Source organism: Chinchilla lanigera, unplaced genomic scaffold, assembly GCF_000276665.1.
Source record: "Chinchilla lanigera isolate Chin_1 unplaced genomic scaffold, ChiLan1.0 scaffold00015, whole genome shotgun sequence".
Lineage (NCBI taxonomy): Eukaryota > Metazoa > Chordata > Mammalia > Rodentia > Chinchillidae > Chinchilla > Chinchilla lanigera.
Genome location: NW_004955416.1, coordinates 30380377 through 30395633, shown reverse-complemented (window position 1 = coordinate 30395633; position 15257 = coordinate 30380377). Strand labels below are relative to the sequence as shown.

General features: G+C 40.9%; 1 protein-coding gene across 1 annotated transcript in view; it reads left to right on the top strand.

The window, feature by feature from the left end:
- Window positions 1-15257, top strand: part of Otud7a (OTU deubiquitinase 7A) — a gene marked incomplete at its 3' end in the record, with an annotated part of 182955 nt that overhangs the window by 32196 nt on the left and 135502 nt on the right. The window contains 1 exon segment of the mRNA XM_013512651.1: window positions 9134-9259.

Sequence of the window (15257 nt, the reverse complement as noted above, 5' to 3'; positions counted from 1 at the left end):
GGGGTAGCCTGTTTACAATGTAAGGCAGAAAAAGAAGCTGCTTGCCTGCCATTCCTCCAGTTTTTGCTCTGGCTGCTTTGCTGTTCGGCTGCCGTTTCCCTCTTTGCTCTTATTGCTTTGTTATCTTCTGCCTCGGAGCCAGCCAAGTATGGACTGAAACCTCCACAAACTGTAAGCTAGATAAACCTTTCCTTCCTTCATTTTGGGCGTTAGGTATTTTGTCTCAGCAACGAGAGAAAAGTAACCAAGACAAGTGTCTGACAGGACAAATTGTAAGAATCTCTTCTTTATTCCAGAAGTTGTTAGCCTTTATTTTTTTCTGCATGTAAATATACTGAAAATCTAGCCAGGACATACTGCAAGTTTCAAATCTATTCAAGAGCCAGAAACGTAACTTGGTACCAGCAGACCTGGGGCAGAGATGAACACCTGGCCTGAATGAAACTCCTTTGCCTTCCTGAGCTAGCAGCAAACCGAGTGCTCAGAGTATGAGTGAAAGCCCAGCTCCTAGAGCTCGGTGTTCCTCTCAACACTTGCAGGGTGACTAACAAGTAAAGCCCCCCTCTGCGTGCCTCACTCAGCACAAGTGTGTGAAGACTGTGAAGGGGGAGCATCCCTCCTGCTTTCAGAAATCGGGCTGCGCACCCACAGAGCACCGCGGCCCAGCAGGTGGAGCGGTGCCAAGTTCAGCTCGGGAGATGCTGGGAGAGGAAGCTTCCCCTGGGTTGAAGCTGGTTCCAAGGGAAGCTGTGGGGAAAACATGGTATTTGATCTGGGTTGTGGGCAGAGCCGGAAGAGAGATCTTTTTTTTTCAGTTTTAAAGATAAAAGAACCAAAACATATTAACAAACATACAGACATAAATAAAACAACCTAAAAACAATAAAAGCAGTACAGAATTTCAGGCAAGTCCATAGGAAATCAACAGTGGTTGTTATATTACATACTGTTATCTTCAAATTGGTTACTCGGGTAAACAAATATAGTCATGTAAGGTTGATCAAACAAATGTGCACTGTTCCTTTCAATAAAGCAATGGAAATTAGTAGTACAATTATCCTAGCTATCTTATGTATCTATAAATTCATATTTTTCCCTTCTTTCTCTTTTCTCTTTCCGTTCATCCCAGTCGTTCTTTCCTTTTGAGCATTTCCTTTCCCTTTCACTATATCTATTGTACATTTTAGATTTTATTTTACTTTTTTAGGTTCTCACACTAGGGAGACAATATGGGTTTACATATGTGAGTCTGATTTATTTCACTTATGAGTATGGTCTCTAGATGCATCCACTTACCTATAAAAGCCTCAGGTTTATCTTTCTTTATATAAAAATACCACATTTTTTTATCCGCTCCTCAGTTGATGGGCATTTGGGTTGTTTCCACAATTTAGCTATTACAAAACTAGGATTAGAGGTCCCATTAAACCCAGCTATTTCTCTTTTGGGTATTTTTCCAGAAGAAGGAAAAACATCATATCACAGCGATATACATGCACCCATGTTTATAGCAGCACAATTCGGAAGAGAGATCTTGAAAACTTCCCCAGCGAGAAAAATATGGAGAAAGAAAGGGGTGCTGGACATCAGAGGGGGTGGGTGACTAGCCTCAGAGCCCGGGCTTAACCCATGGGGTTCTGAGCTCAGTTGCTGTGGGCAGTTTGTTGTCCCAGTCACCCTGCTGGCTGAGGGGTCACCTCACAGTATTCTTGTGGGGTCAAAAGGGATCATGTGGTGCCTTCAGCCTCATACCTGGGGCGTAAGTGCTCAGCGAGTGAGACCTACAGTAAAAAGCAGTGATGATCCTTAGTGTATTTTGCCACTGGGTAGTGTGGAGCGGGACGCTGAACCAGGGGAGAAACAAATGCTCTGCACTGTTCTTGTGGGAGACCTTCACCCCACCCAGTGCGCTCAGCATAGTCAACACACTGAGGTCTCCTAGCTTGAGAGCAGAATTTACCTGCTTCACCAGGGGACAGGTACCTGGCCAGGTGCTGTCAACCCTGCTTGCACAGCTCACATGGGCTCACATGGGCCTCAGGATTCCAGCGGCTGCCTCTGCCAGGGGCAGGTTGTCAGCTAGTATTTCTGCCTCTGGGACCGGGTTGAGCATCCAGCCACTTCCAGCTCTGTCTTCAGGGCCAAGTGATACACTGAGAAATGAAGCTGTTTGTCTAGAACCGCTGGGTGTTTTACATGGACAGGCCCATTGCCCTAAGCAATTTTCAGTTGCTCTCGGTTGGAAGTAAATTAAATGTGTGTTTGTTTTTTTTTTTAATTTGGTGCAACTAACCCTCTTTCTCTTCACACCCGTGTGACATTCCCTACAAGGAACTTTAGACGCAGCTTGTCTAGACAAGCTTTTTTAAGCTTGCTGGAAATTTGTTGATATTACATTGATTTTAGAGTTTAAGTACAGAGGAATTGATATTGTAGTAGTTCCTACCTCTCCAGTAATAGGATGTTTCTCTATTTATGCTGCTTTCATTTATACTTTTCAGTGAAGTTTGATAGATTTTTCGGATGATTCCTACACTTTTCTTTCTTATTGGTGCACTTTTCTAAATGCCTTTGCAGGTTTTCTGTTACGCGTACACTGTTTTCTTTCTCTTGGTTTCTCTTCATTATAAAGTGTAGTATACCAACAAAAACGTACAGAAACTATGTGAATCATTCAGAAAAGAGCATGAACAGCAGCACAGCTGTTGCATAGGTGACCATGAGAACGTGACTGTCCCTCAGACATCATCGATGTGCCTGCTGCTGTCTGCCCCGGCCTCCCCCTGCCCACCACGGTTGTCCGCCACTCCCTTAATCACTCGTGTTTATGTTAACAAGCAAAGCACCACTAAGGTCAGCCTGTTATTTGAACTTTGTCTAAACAGAATGCATGAGTTCTTTTGTTATAACTTGCTTCTTTCCCTTAGTGTTGTGGTTGTAGATCCCGCGGCGCCTGTGGCTGTAGCGCCGTGTACTCCTTTTCGCTGGGATGTGAGATTCCACACTGATGTCGCACACTGTGGATGCACCCGGTGGTCACCGTGCGAGCAGCAGCAGTGCCACTGCAGATCTGGTGCTTCCCTCTCACTGGCCTTGTGCAAGGACATTTGAGGGTGCAAGCAGGAGGCAGAATGCCCCGCACATGGGCTGGGTGCCTCTGTGTCACTTCAGGCTCAAGACAATCATGTTTCCAGACAGCTGCACCACATCTAACTGTAGCCAGGAGCAAGCGACAGTTCCGTGTCCTCCATATTCTTGCCAGTACCGGATGTTGTCCACTTAAGATGTTTTTGCCAATCTGTTAGCTTTAGACTATTATCTCTGTGTGATATTAATTTTCATTTCTTTGATTAAAAGAGAGATCATCAGAATTGTTTCTATTTTCATAACTTTTTTGATCTCGCATTTCTCTAAAATTTCTGCTTATTTCTTTAGCGCAGTTTTCTACTGAGGTTTCTTATTCAGTCTCAGAATTCTTTAAATATTCTGGGTACTGTTTGTTGTTAGGTAATATTTTGCCAACATTTTCTCCCACTTGTACCTTTTTCTACTCACTTTCTTCATAGTGCCTTTTCATGAGAAATAGTTGTAAAGTGATATTAGCCATATTTATCAATCTTTTCCTTTGCATCAGGTCCTTGTTTTATCTTGTTTAAGAAATTCTTCCTTACTCCAAAGCTGTAAAGTATTTCCTATATTCTCTTCTAAAGTTTCTATAGCTTAGCCTTAAGGCAGGATTTTGTTTTTTTACTTTTTGGTTTTGGTTTTGGTTAAGGATTTAGAGATCTAGGTTCATTATTTCCATACAGCCAATCAGCTGCTTTAGCTCTGTGCGTTGCAAAGTCCATTCTAATCTGTGAAGTCACCTGTGATATATCAATTGCCTGTATGTTGTATGCCGTCTTTTGTCAGGTTTTCTATTCTATCTTACTCCTCTGTTTGTCTTTAAGTACACAAGTGACACGGTATCTTAACTCCTGCCATCACCACCAGGAGCCTTTTTATCTATCCTCCCACTTTCCTGTTTTTCAAATGTGAGTTAAACTTTGTGCTTTCAATAAGTTTCAGAATGCACAGTGCACACGCACGCATGCGCCCACATGCACACATGCACGAGCACACACGTGCACACACATGCACACACATCCCCTTTAGAGATACTGAATGCAATTATGTTAACTCTATAGAAGTGTAAGTCTCCTAATTTTTCTCTCCTTTTATTTACATGGACTTCAACATTTAATGAACCTTTATCATTTTCTCCGTAAGACTTTTGTGCATTTTTATTGGACTTAGGCCTACATGTTTTATATCGGTACAGTAATAAATGGCATTTTTATTTGATTTGCTAAGTCTTTATAGTATATAAAAGGTCAGTTGATTTTGTGTACTAATTTTGTTTCTTAACCATTCTAAGGAATTCTAATAATTTATTTCCAAGGTTATTTTCTACATTTAAATAATATTGTCCACTAATAAATAGCAACATAACTTTTTATAGAATTTATTTTAGTTAATCACCTTATTTGTTCACTAAATCAGTTTATTTATGTTGCCCTAATCCCCTGGCCAAGACCTGCAGGAGAAGGCTGAACACAGGTGGTGATGGTAGACATCCCGATCTTGAAGGGAATGCCTTCAACGTTTTCCAACATTTCACTATTAAGTATAACATATGTTACAATGTTTTTTTAAAAGATCACATATCAGGTTAAAAGTTTTTCAGGTTTTCTGTCTACTTTGCTAGACTATATTGTATTTTAAGTTATCATGGTTGTCAGATTGTATCAATGCCAATCTTTCAAAATGTTTATGTAATGTTTTTGCTTTAATTTATGATGTGACAAACATAAGATTAAAGTAATCTTCTACACTGAATTATTGATAGTAGTCTTATCAATATTACTATATATTTTCTGCATTTTAGCACTATACCAATATAACTCATTTTATCTTTTTAATTTTAACTTCAGATTTTTAAGGCAGGCACTTGGTTAATAGCCCAAATAGATACTATGTTATTGTTTTTGTAATTCACCTTTGCTGCTTGTATCTCACCTTTTCACTGTGGATTTCTTTTTCTTTTTTCTATCAAACATTGCTTTACTAAAATGAAGTTTCCTTTTTCACTCGAGCTTGTTGGTATAGTTTAGGAACACGTAATGTCCACATTCATTACAGGGAATTTGTATCTGGATGTGACATATCTTGATTCCTCTTTTTTTTCCCATTTCCATCCCTTCTTTCCAAACCCCCTCCCTCTCTGTTTAGAGAGCTCAGTTTTCATTTTCATCCTTCTTTGTATCTTCTCTATGAATTTCTTCAAGAATGTACGAATAAAGAATTTTCTGAGCCTGTGCATATTCCTTTAGAAAGAATTTCGCTGCCCATAATTACTTGGTTCCAAATTATATCCACCCCCACCACAGTCATCTTTAAATGAATTTTTCCTTGAACAATATGCAGTCCGTGGAAAAGCTTTAGTCTGATTCCTACTCATTTGTTGGCCCATCTGAAAATTTTCTGTTATGATGAATTATACAAAACAAAATTTATCACTTTCATTAAGTGTGCTTTCCAGTGGCACGAACTAGATTCTCATTGTTGTGCAACCGTCAGCACTGCCCATCTCCAGAATGTTTTCATCTTCCCAAACTAGAAACACCGTAACGTATTAAACATTCACTTGCCGTATTCCACCCCCAACACCATTCTACTTTCTGTCTCTATGAATTTGAACGCCTTATCTATTGATATAGGCACTATGTATAAATGCAGTGACCAGTACTTGTCATTTTGTGACTAGCTTACTTCATTTCGTGTAACATCCCTCATCCATCTATCCATGCTGTACCATGTGTCAGAATTTCCTTCCTTTTTAGGGCTTAATAATACTCCATTGTATGTGTATGTCGCATTTTGTATATTTATGTATCTGTGGAGACTTGTATTGTTCCCAGCTATTGGGAATAATTTGAACTGTAAACATAGTTTCACAAATATTCAAGTTCTACTTTTAATTCTTTTGGGTGGCTATATACTAAGAAGTTAAACTGCTAGATCATAAAGTAATTCAATCTCTAATTTTTGCGGAAATACCAAAATTAGAATCACTGCTTTGAATAGCAACTGCACCACTTTACATTCCTATCAGCAGTATATAGAGGATTACATAGAGTTCCAGTTTCCCTACAGCCTTCTCAGCACTTATTTTCTGTTGCCCACGTGTGTGTTTAAACAACTGGCCATCCCAGTGGGTGTGAAGTACACTAGTGCCTCATTACTTGCATCTCTCTGATGACTACCTATCTTGAGTATTTTCAATGTGCTGATTGGCCATTTGTTTATCATCTTTGAAGAAATGGCTAGTCAAGTTTTTAGTCCATTTTTTAAATTGGGTTGTTTATCTTCTTGTTGAATCATAGTACCTTATATATACAGGGTATTAAACACATCAGATATGTGTCTTGCAAGTATTTTCTTTTATTGGATGGGTTACCTGTTTGTTCTCTGAATAGTTTTGATGCATGAAAGCTTTTACTTTAGATGAAATCCATTTTAACTATACTTTTGTTGTTCATTCTTTGGATGTTGTATCCAAAAAATAACTTCCAGATTCAATGTCATGAAGTTTTCCCCCAAAACTTCTTTCTAAGAGTATTAATTTTACATGATCTTTACTCCATTTTACATTCAGTTTTGTATGTGGCATTAGGTAAGGGTCCAACTTGATTGCTATCTAGTTTTCTCAGCACCATGTGGTAAAAACTGGCCTTTCCCAAAAATACGGAAACCTTTTATAAATAAGTAGAGGGAGAGGGATTGAAGGGAAGGGAGGAAATTGGGGAAAAAAGAATCAAGATATATCTTGTACAGGTATAAATTCCCTATGATGAAGGTGGTCATTATGCATATTTAAAATGTACCTATAAAATTAACTTTTAAAGAGAGTCCTTTCCCCCATTGAGTAGTCTTGCCACACTTATCCAAAGCCATTGGCCATATTGCGACAAGTTATTTCTGGGTTCCCTGTTCTATCCCAGTGGTCTGTAAGTGTTTTCATCCCTGTGACACACTGTTCTGGTTACCATAGCCTTGTGATATGTTTTAAAATTAGGAAACGTAAGACCTCCAATTCTGTTCTTTTACAGGACTGTTTGGCTATTGATTCCCTTTCTCTTGCATTTAATCTCTTCTGATTTTTACTTAAGAATGCAAAATACATATTCCCTAAAAAGCCATTTTGAAAGAGTTCACCCAGGAATTCTTTTAGTAACATAAAAATTATTAGGAGAAACAGGTGATGTAAATGATCCACAATCAATTACCAAACAGCAAAACGCAGCAGCATGCTACAGTGATTAATAACAAAGCCCTGAAGCTTGAAAGAACTGTTAAGAAATGAGTCTGAAGAAGATAGAAATGTGAAAATTAAAAGCAACTTGGAATTAACATTTTAAGTGACTTCAGCAAAACATAGATGAAATGAGCATAGGAAGAGAAGGGAATTAAATTGAACAAAGGACTGTATCCTGTGTAGAAATTAGAAAATACGTGTTAGTTAATTCTCAATTTGGATAGAAAAGACAGATATACATATGTATTTTATAAATTTAAGGGAATTGCCAGAAGAAAAATAAAATATAACTTCTGAGAATTGCTGAGGAAAAATAAGATAATTAAGTCAGTTAAAATCAGTATAGGAAACAACAACAAGAAGATAACTTGAGAAGAAAACATAAAATAAGGTGACACGGAAAGTTCCAAATATACCACTCATCCCACTGCTCTACTCCCACACCCTGCCAAGACAAAATGGAAGCAGGTTAAATTCCCCAGTTAAAGAATGTAGACTGTGAAACTAAGCAAAGCATTAAATTTGTCCTATAAGTTATTAGATGAGACACAGTTGAGATAAAATGACTTTAAAAAGCAATAATATAAAATGAGTAAACAAAACTAGAAATACAGCAGTATACATGGGAGTGCAATGTCAGCAGCAAAATGGGATTCGAGATGGGAAGAATTCAAGAGGGATCCAGACACACCCCCCCTCAAAGAGACAGTGACCACACTAGCTTTGAAATAGTGAATGTGGACTCACTGTGCTTATGAAGATGCAGGATTTGTTCTGTTAGGAAAGGCCGGGAGGAAGCCTGCCAGCCCCTGCTACCTTTGATCTCCTAGAGTGATAGATGGTGCCTTCCTCAGCCTGGGGCGCACATTGACAGCGTGCTGTGGACCAGCGGATCCTGGATGCTATCACATGGGAAGGCAGATCCAGCGCCCCACATGATAAAGTCTGAGCAGGGTACCGATCAGACAGAAATCCCTCTCTTAGCCACTAACCGGGGACAGCACCCGCTCCTCGCATGGGAATAGCCTCCTGTGTAAAGCAGTCCGCAGGAGTCTCCATGTCAGGAGGCATGGTGCATGGGGACTTGGGTGTGATCAGCTCTGTGGCCCCTAGGATCCCTCAGGGATCCCCACCGCGGTCCCAGCAGGGACACGCGCTCCACAGTGTGGATTACCAACAGACTGCAAGTTTTCAGTGAATCACGCTGCCCTTCTCTAGCCGTCTCGGAAGTCAGGATTGGGTTCTTGACCCCTGTGGGAACCCTCCTTCCCCTACATTTTGGTAGCTTTGGGGGGTTCTGACCCCTTAGCTACTTTTCTGCAGTCTTCTCAGAGGAAACTTTTTAAAATGCTGACCAGTATGCACTTTAAAAGTAAAGGCTGAGGTGGCATGTGGGAGTGGAATTCACTGTCTGGACGGTTTCATGTGCATATTACGTATTTTAAATTATTTTTAAATTTTCTGAAGTGTTTCCCGTGCAGTCTGGGTTTGGCTCATGAAGACGGTGCCTACTCCTGTGTCTTCGGGATTTCAAGCTACTTTCTCTTCCAGTAGATTTAGTGTTTCTGCTTTAATATTCAGATCTTTGATCCATTTTGACTTACTTTAGTGCGTGGTAATAGACATGGGTCTAGTTTTAGGCTTCAGCAGGTTTTCCAGCACCATTTTAAAAAAATTCCTATTTAATTTTTAAAATAGAAACAGACTTCTGAGGTTGAAATTTTACATTCTCACTTTCTAAGCAATGTGAACGTTCTGTCCTGTTACCTTTTCCAGACTTCCAGGGGCTGCGCTCTTATCCCTTCCTCGTCAGCAAAAATGGGCCACTTCCATGAGGGACCCTGCGGCGCTGGCCTGAATGCCTGACTGCCACTCACCTCCGGAGAATACGGTGTCTGAAAAGTAAGTCCTGTGCTCAAGACATCCCCGTGCGATGCGGCAGCCGCGGGCGCGGTCAGCGTCTCTGACGAGAGCGCCTGTCGTGGTTCTGAGAACAGAGCCCCGGAAATGAGGGCCACACCCCTGTGAAGTAAGTGTTTCTGCCCACCGCAGCCCCTGCGAGAGAATAGAACCGTATTTCACACTGCGTTAGAATTTGCGCTTAGAATGAGAATCGTTACTGTTAAGAGGATCACAGCCCTGGTAATTGACAAGTATTTTACACTACTGCAGTTCACCCTGTAACTCTGTCACAACTATGACTGATGGTTAAAGTATTGTAAGAATAACGCAGGCCAAAGACAAAGAATCTCTTTGTATTTTAAAGAGAAAAAAACAACGATACAGAATTTCAAAACAAGATGATAAGAAATTAACAGTGGTTATTATACTGCATATTGTTATCTTCAAAGTAGTTGCTCAGATTACAATATATGGACATGCAAAATTGATCAAACTGTATAAGCACAAACCATTCCGTTCAATGAACTAATAGAAATTAGTAGTATAATTATCTTAGCTGTCTTCTGTATGTGTATATGTATACATACTTTCTTTTTTAAAAAAAGAAAAATAGTCTCATTATTTTAACACACTAATTATCTTAGTTTTTAATGTTTCTTCTTAATGTTTATTGAAAAATACAGTTTCTTTCTACTCGATATCCTAGCACCCTTATGACTCTTGAAACAAACATTGTCATGAGCCTTTTTGCCTAACTTTTGCCTTTTTGCCTAATTAGGAAAAACTTCAAATCTACAGAAGACTTAAAGGACTCAAGTGAAAACTCATATTCTTTACTCAAATTTACCAGTTGTTTACACACAGAGGGAGATTATAAATGTATATTATATGTATAGTGTATGCAAGTACATATGCTGTGTGTGTTGTTATTTTGTCAGAAACATTTGAAAATGAATTGCAAACATCATAACGTACTTTGGCGTGGATCTCATTAGAATAGAGTCATCCTCTAGAAAGCTAGAATACCATTATTACTTTGAAATTTAGCACTGATAAGGAAATATTATCCACAGATTGTCCCTATTCGGATACCCTTGGTTGTCCTCAAAATAGTCATCATGGTGCTTTTTCTCTGTCTGACATTCAGTTAGGTGCCACGCACTGAATTTAATTGTATCTCTTTCTTTCTTTTTTTTTTTTTAAGAGAGTAGTACATGAGAAACAAACAAAAAAAATAGAACAGTAGCAGCATACCAGTATCACGAACATAAAGTCAAAGCAAGAACATTTGTATCTATTTCATTCTAAACCAAAGCCCTCCTTTTATTTGTATCTTTCATGATTGTGTGTGTGTGTGTGTGTGTGTTGGAGATGAAAGCCACAATATCTGGTGGCAAGCACTCTACCACCGAGTAATACCTGCAGCCTTATTATACTGATGTATGTTTAAAAAAAAAATATATATATATACATTTAAAATGTATACATTTATTTTGCAGTACTGGGAATCATTTAATCCAGGACTTTCACACTGAGCAAATCCCCAGTTCTTTTCTTGAGACTTAGTCTTGCTAAGTTGCCAAGGCTGCCCTCATGCCACCACACCCAGCTCCATTAAGCTGATATTTTTGAAGAATTAAGCCACTTGTTCTGTAGAGTGCTTCGCAGTTGGATTTGTCCTCACACTTAGATCTAAATAAACATCTCCTTTGCTTTCCATGTCAGTAGGTACCTTATGTCATTTGACCTGTGACTAATGATGGGAAGCTCCTCCTCTCAGCTAAGGCGGTTTCTGCCGCACTTCCCCTCACAACGTCCTTCTGATGAGTAATTCCTCGGTGCGGTGAACTCTGGGACCGTGAGTGTTCTCTTCTGTGGCTCAGGGGTTTTAGTAACCCTCTGCAGTTGTGTTGTAATTTTTCATCATCAGCTAATCAGGGCATTAGATTTTCTTTCCTTGCACACAGTCCTTCATTTTTCACATTTTCCGTGGGTGTGAGATCACCCCACAAGGGAGTATATCCAGACAGACAAGAGAGGGACTCTGAAATTAGACTGTCTAGTATGCATCTCTCCTCTGACCTACACAGACGCAGATGACCTTGAGCAAAGACTTCACCTCGCAAGCCTTCCGTGTCCTGAAAACTAGGAGACTGGAAGTGACCGTTGCACAAGGCACCTGGTGCAGGGTGGAGCCTGGGTGTGGCTACTAATTATTATCAGACGCAGAAAGGATGGGCTGAGAGTAACTCAGATGCTGCTTTGCCGCTGAAATATTTTACAAGAGCCTTGACAAAAATGCTGATAAATCTGAATGCCAGGGCAGAGCTTCCCCATGATCAGATGATCACATTGTATGTGGAGGGAGGGTACTAGGTGATGAATCGAAGGCCTTCGCATTGAGCTACAACCCCAGCACTTTTTACCATTTTTTTTTCTTTTGAGATGAGGTCTCAAGTTGCTAAATTGCCCAGCCTGGACTTGAAGTTGTGATCCTCCTGCCTCAGGCTCCCGAGTCCTGGGATTATAGGTGTGTGTCACCAGGCCCAGCTAGATTCTCCACCGAGCAGGCTGCAAAGGAAGCACAGTCTCGTGGGTGGGAAGCTCATGTCAGGGAAGAGTGTCCTGATGAAGTTCGAACATGCTGCCCTTATTATTTCTGACCTTCTCGAGTGCCCTCAGCTCCTTGCACTCCCTATGCCCGGGTGTCCCTGGTCTGCGGGCCTTTCACTCACCAGCAACCAGCTGGAGTTTTTGTCTGAGACGTGTTAGATATCTTTCTGTTTAGACCAAGTCACTTGGACTTTACATGCACTCTGTGGGCATGGAGTGAATCTTCCTTGAGACTGTTCTGAAATTTAATTAAGTTTTAATGAAAACTAATTTTAACTTAAACAGCTTGTATAGGTTAGTTTAGACATTACATACAACTGTGGCTTAGATAGTCTTAGAAAATAAGATCATCCTTGGAGAATATATTCACATCCTAAAAATGCTCCTTCTGAAATTTTTACATGCCTGCTTTTCTTCCCGTTAACTCTGAGATGCAGACAGGGGCAGATGTTCACACGTGCTGCACACCAGTGTCCGTGCTTTCTGCCTGCATCTCACTGGGCTCAGCTGGGAGGACGGCCCCGTGCGTGCTCCCGTTCCCAGCCTCGGGAGGTGAGCCGCCCCCGTTGATCTGTGGTCATCAGAACCAAGCATGTGCCCTGAAGACGCAGAGGAAGTCTCCCCCACCTCCTGCTTCCTTCTACCAGCAGTTGCTTGGCTCCATGATCCTCCCCTTGGGGACAGCCTGTGCCATTTTTATTTTCCCAGTTTCGGGCATAATGTACAAGTTCGTGAGATGACTGAAGCACAGTTAAAAACCACAGCAGCCATTCTCTGGTTTTCCATAAACACACTCCACCCTCTTGATATCACATGCCTGTGTTGCCAGGCCCTGTGAGACGGCGAGACCTACACCTTGTTCTTGCTGAGCAGAGGTGATGGGTTGTCAGTCCCAGGATCAGTTCAAGAAGACTGTGACTTCCGCTCTGGTCACGCTCGAACTGCCTCTGCTCATACGGTCGTTCTGCTGAAGCAGCTGTCACTCTGTGATCTCCCCTACGCAAATGCCCACATGGCGGGGAGCTTCATTTTTTAGTTCAGCGGCCATCAGGAATAGTCCAGCCGGTGGTCACATAAAGAGTTGGGGGAGGATTCTTCCTCGGGTGACCTCCAGACAAGACTTCCGCCCCGGCCAACATTTGGATTGTGGCTGGGCATGGTGGCGCACACCTGTAATCCCAGCACTCTGGGAGGTGAGGCACAAGGACCACAATTTTGAGCCCAACCTGGCAGCTTAGTAACTTGATGAGTTAACGCTGTCTCAAAATTTAAAAAAACCAAGGTCTGGGGAGGTAGCTCGGGGTGAAGGCCCAGGGTTCAATCCCTAGTACTGGAACCTTGGGAGTGACCCTTAACCAGATACCCAGCTCAGCCACAGTCTGCTACCTGCCCTACATAACCTATGAAGTTATAAATATGTGTTGCTTCAAGTCCTTAAATTTGGGAGTCATTTGCTCGCAGCAATAGATAGCCAATATAGCAGCCACGAAATTTACTGCATCGAGTGCACTTGAGTATGTGCCTCCCAGCAGAGCTCACATTCGTCTCTGTCTCTGCTTCTCTTCTGCCTTCCCCTTCTCTCCCCCTGCACCCCTATTATTAATCTTCCCTGCTTGATTTCTGTTCCATTTCAGTTCCCTGTCCCCACAGCTGTGATGCATCCTTGACATTGATTAGAGAGGCAGAAGTCAGAGGGAGCTTACATGTAGGGACAATGTGCCATTCAGGAAGAAATACTCTATCCTTGGCAAAGGGCAGAGAGCTTTCTTGGCCGGAATCAATCGCTTCAGACTTGCTGAAATGATTTCCTCCAGGCTGCAGTGCAGCCTATTTGGTCTTGAGCCAAGGACTAGTGTTTGAGTGAAATTGGTTTCACCATTCTTTTCTCAAGGGAGGAAGGACAAATAAATTTTCTGCTTAAAAATGCAGTTTCTTGACTTGAATAGTAGATCCCATAAATTTGGGCTTCCTATTTATCAGTTTCAATACAGAAACCTTTTAAGAATTATGAGTTCCTTTGCTATGACACAAAAGTTGCCCAAAGCAAATCTTCTGAAGGAATGGAGCTCCCAAAGTTTTTATTAGATTTTTCAGGTTATTAGCTTAAGAATACATTTGAAAATGGATACACTGATAATGGCACAGGCAGTGACAGTTGTGCCCACTCCATACCAGGCCCTGTGCTGTAGAGCCACCACCTCAAGGCTATGAAAACAGGAAGTGCTGTCCTTATTTCAAGATTGAGAACAGTGAGCATCAGGAACGAGGCATAAACCGTCCCTAGCTCTTTATGAATGCCTGGTGGGTTTTTGTTTGTACAATTGTTTCTAGTGACCAAAAGTGAAAATCCAGATAACTAGAGAAGAAAACAGCAGATAGCATATTAATTCATAAAGTTGTCAGAACATTACAGAAACCTGGATGGGCTCTAAAAAAAATCCATCTATCTTGATGTTATCTATTTGAACTATTGAGACTTATCCATGATGATGGATGTCTTGTCTTTATTTGTTTGGGTAAACTAGCTTTTTCTACGTGGAGGGACAGAACACTGAATTCTACCAGTCACCCACGTGTAAACATTCAACTAAGAGTGATCTATTAAAAACCTCCAAAGTTGAAATTCTCTTGTGCCTGTGAAATTTAAATATTTTCTTTTAAAATGGAAAACAGCTACTTCATCTACTCCTGTGGTTCTCCTTATCCTAAGTGAGCTGGCAGTTTCCAAGTGTAACTGTCCATCCTGCTGGAACTTCTGCTCAGATTTCCCTTAAACACCCTTCCCTGCCCCCCCAAGAACACATGCATAGACACACTCACACACAGGTGTGTACATGCACGTGCTCACATGTGGATAACTGAACATGTACACGGGTGATCCACTTGGAGCTAAGTTTTACATATTTTATGAGATGTAGTTTGAAGTTATTTGTATTTATATTTTTATAGAAGTGTCTGTTTGTCTCAGCACCATTTGTTAAAAATTCTATCTTCAATGGATCATCTTCATACCTTTGTAAAATAATCAGTTATCCATTTTCTGTTCCACTGAAACAAATGTATTCTTTCACCAATATTTTACTATGTTGATCCCAGTACGCTTAAACTACATTTAAGCCGGGTAGTGTGAGTCTTTCAACTTTCTTCTTTTTCAGCATTTTCTTGGCTAGCTTAGTTCTTCTCCTTGCATATGAATTTTAGAATCAGCCTTCTTGGTGTCTACAAAGGATCTTGCTGAGATGTTGACTGAGATTGCATTGTATTCCTAAATCAGTGAGAGGCCAATTAACATTTTACCTGTTACAGCTTACAGTCTGCAAAAACCGCCTGGGAAATCTGTTTACTCGGGTCATATTTGGTCTCTCATGTCTGAATTTTGTAAGCT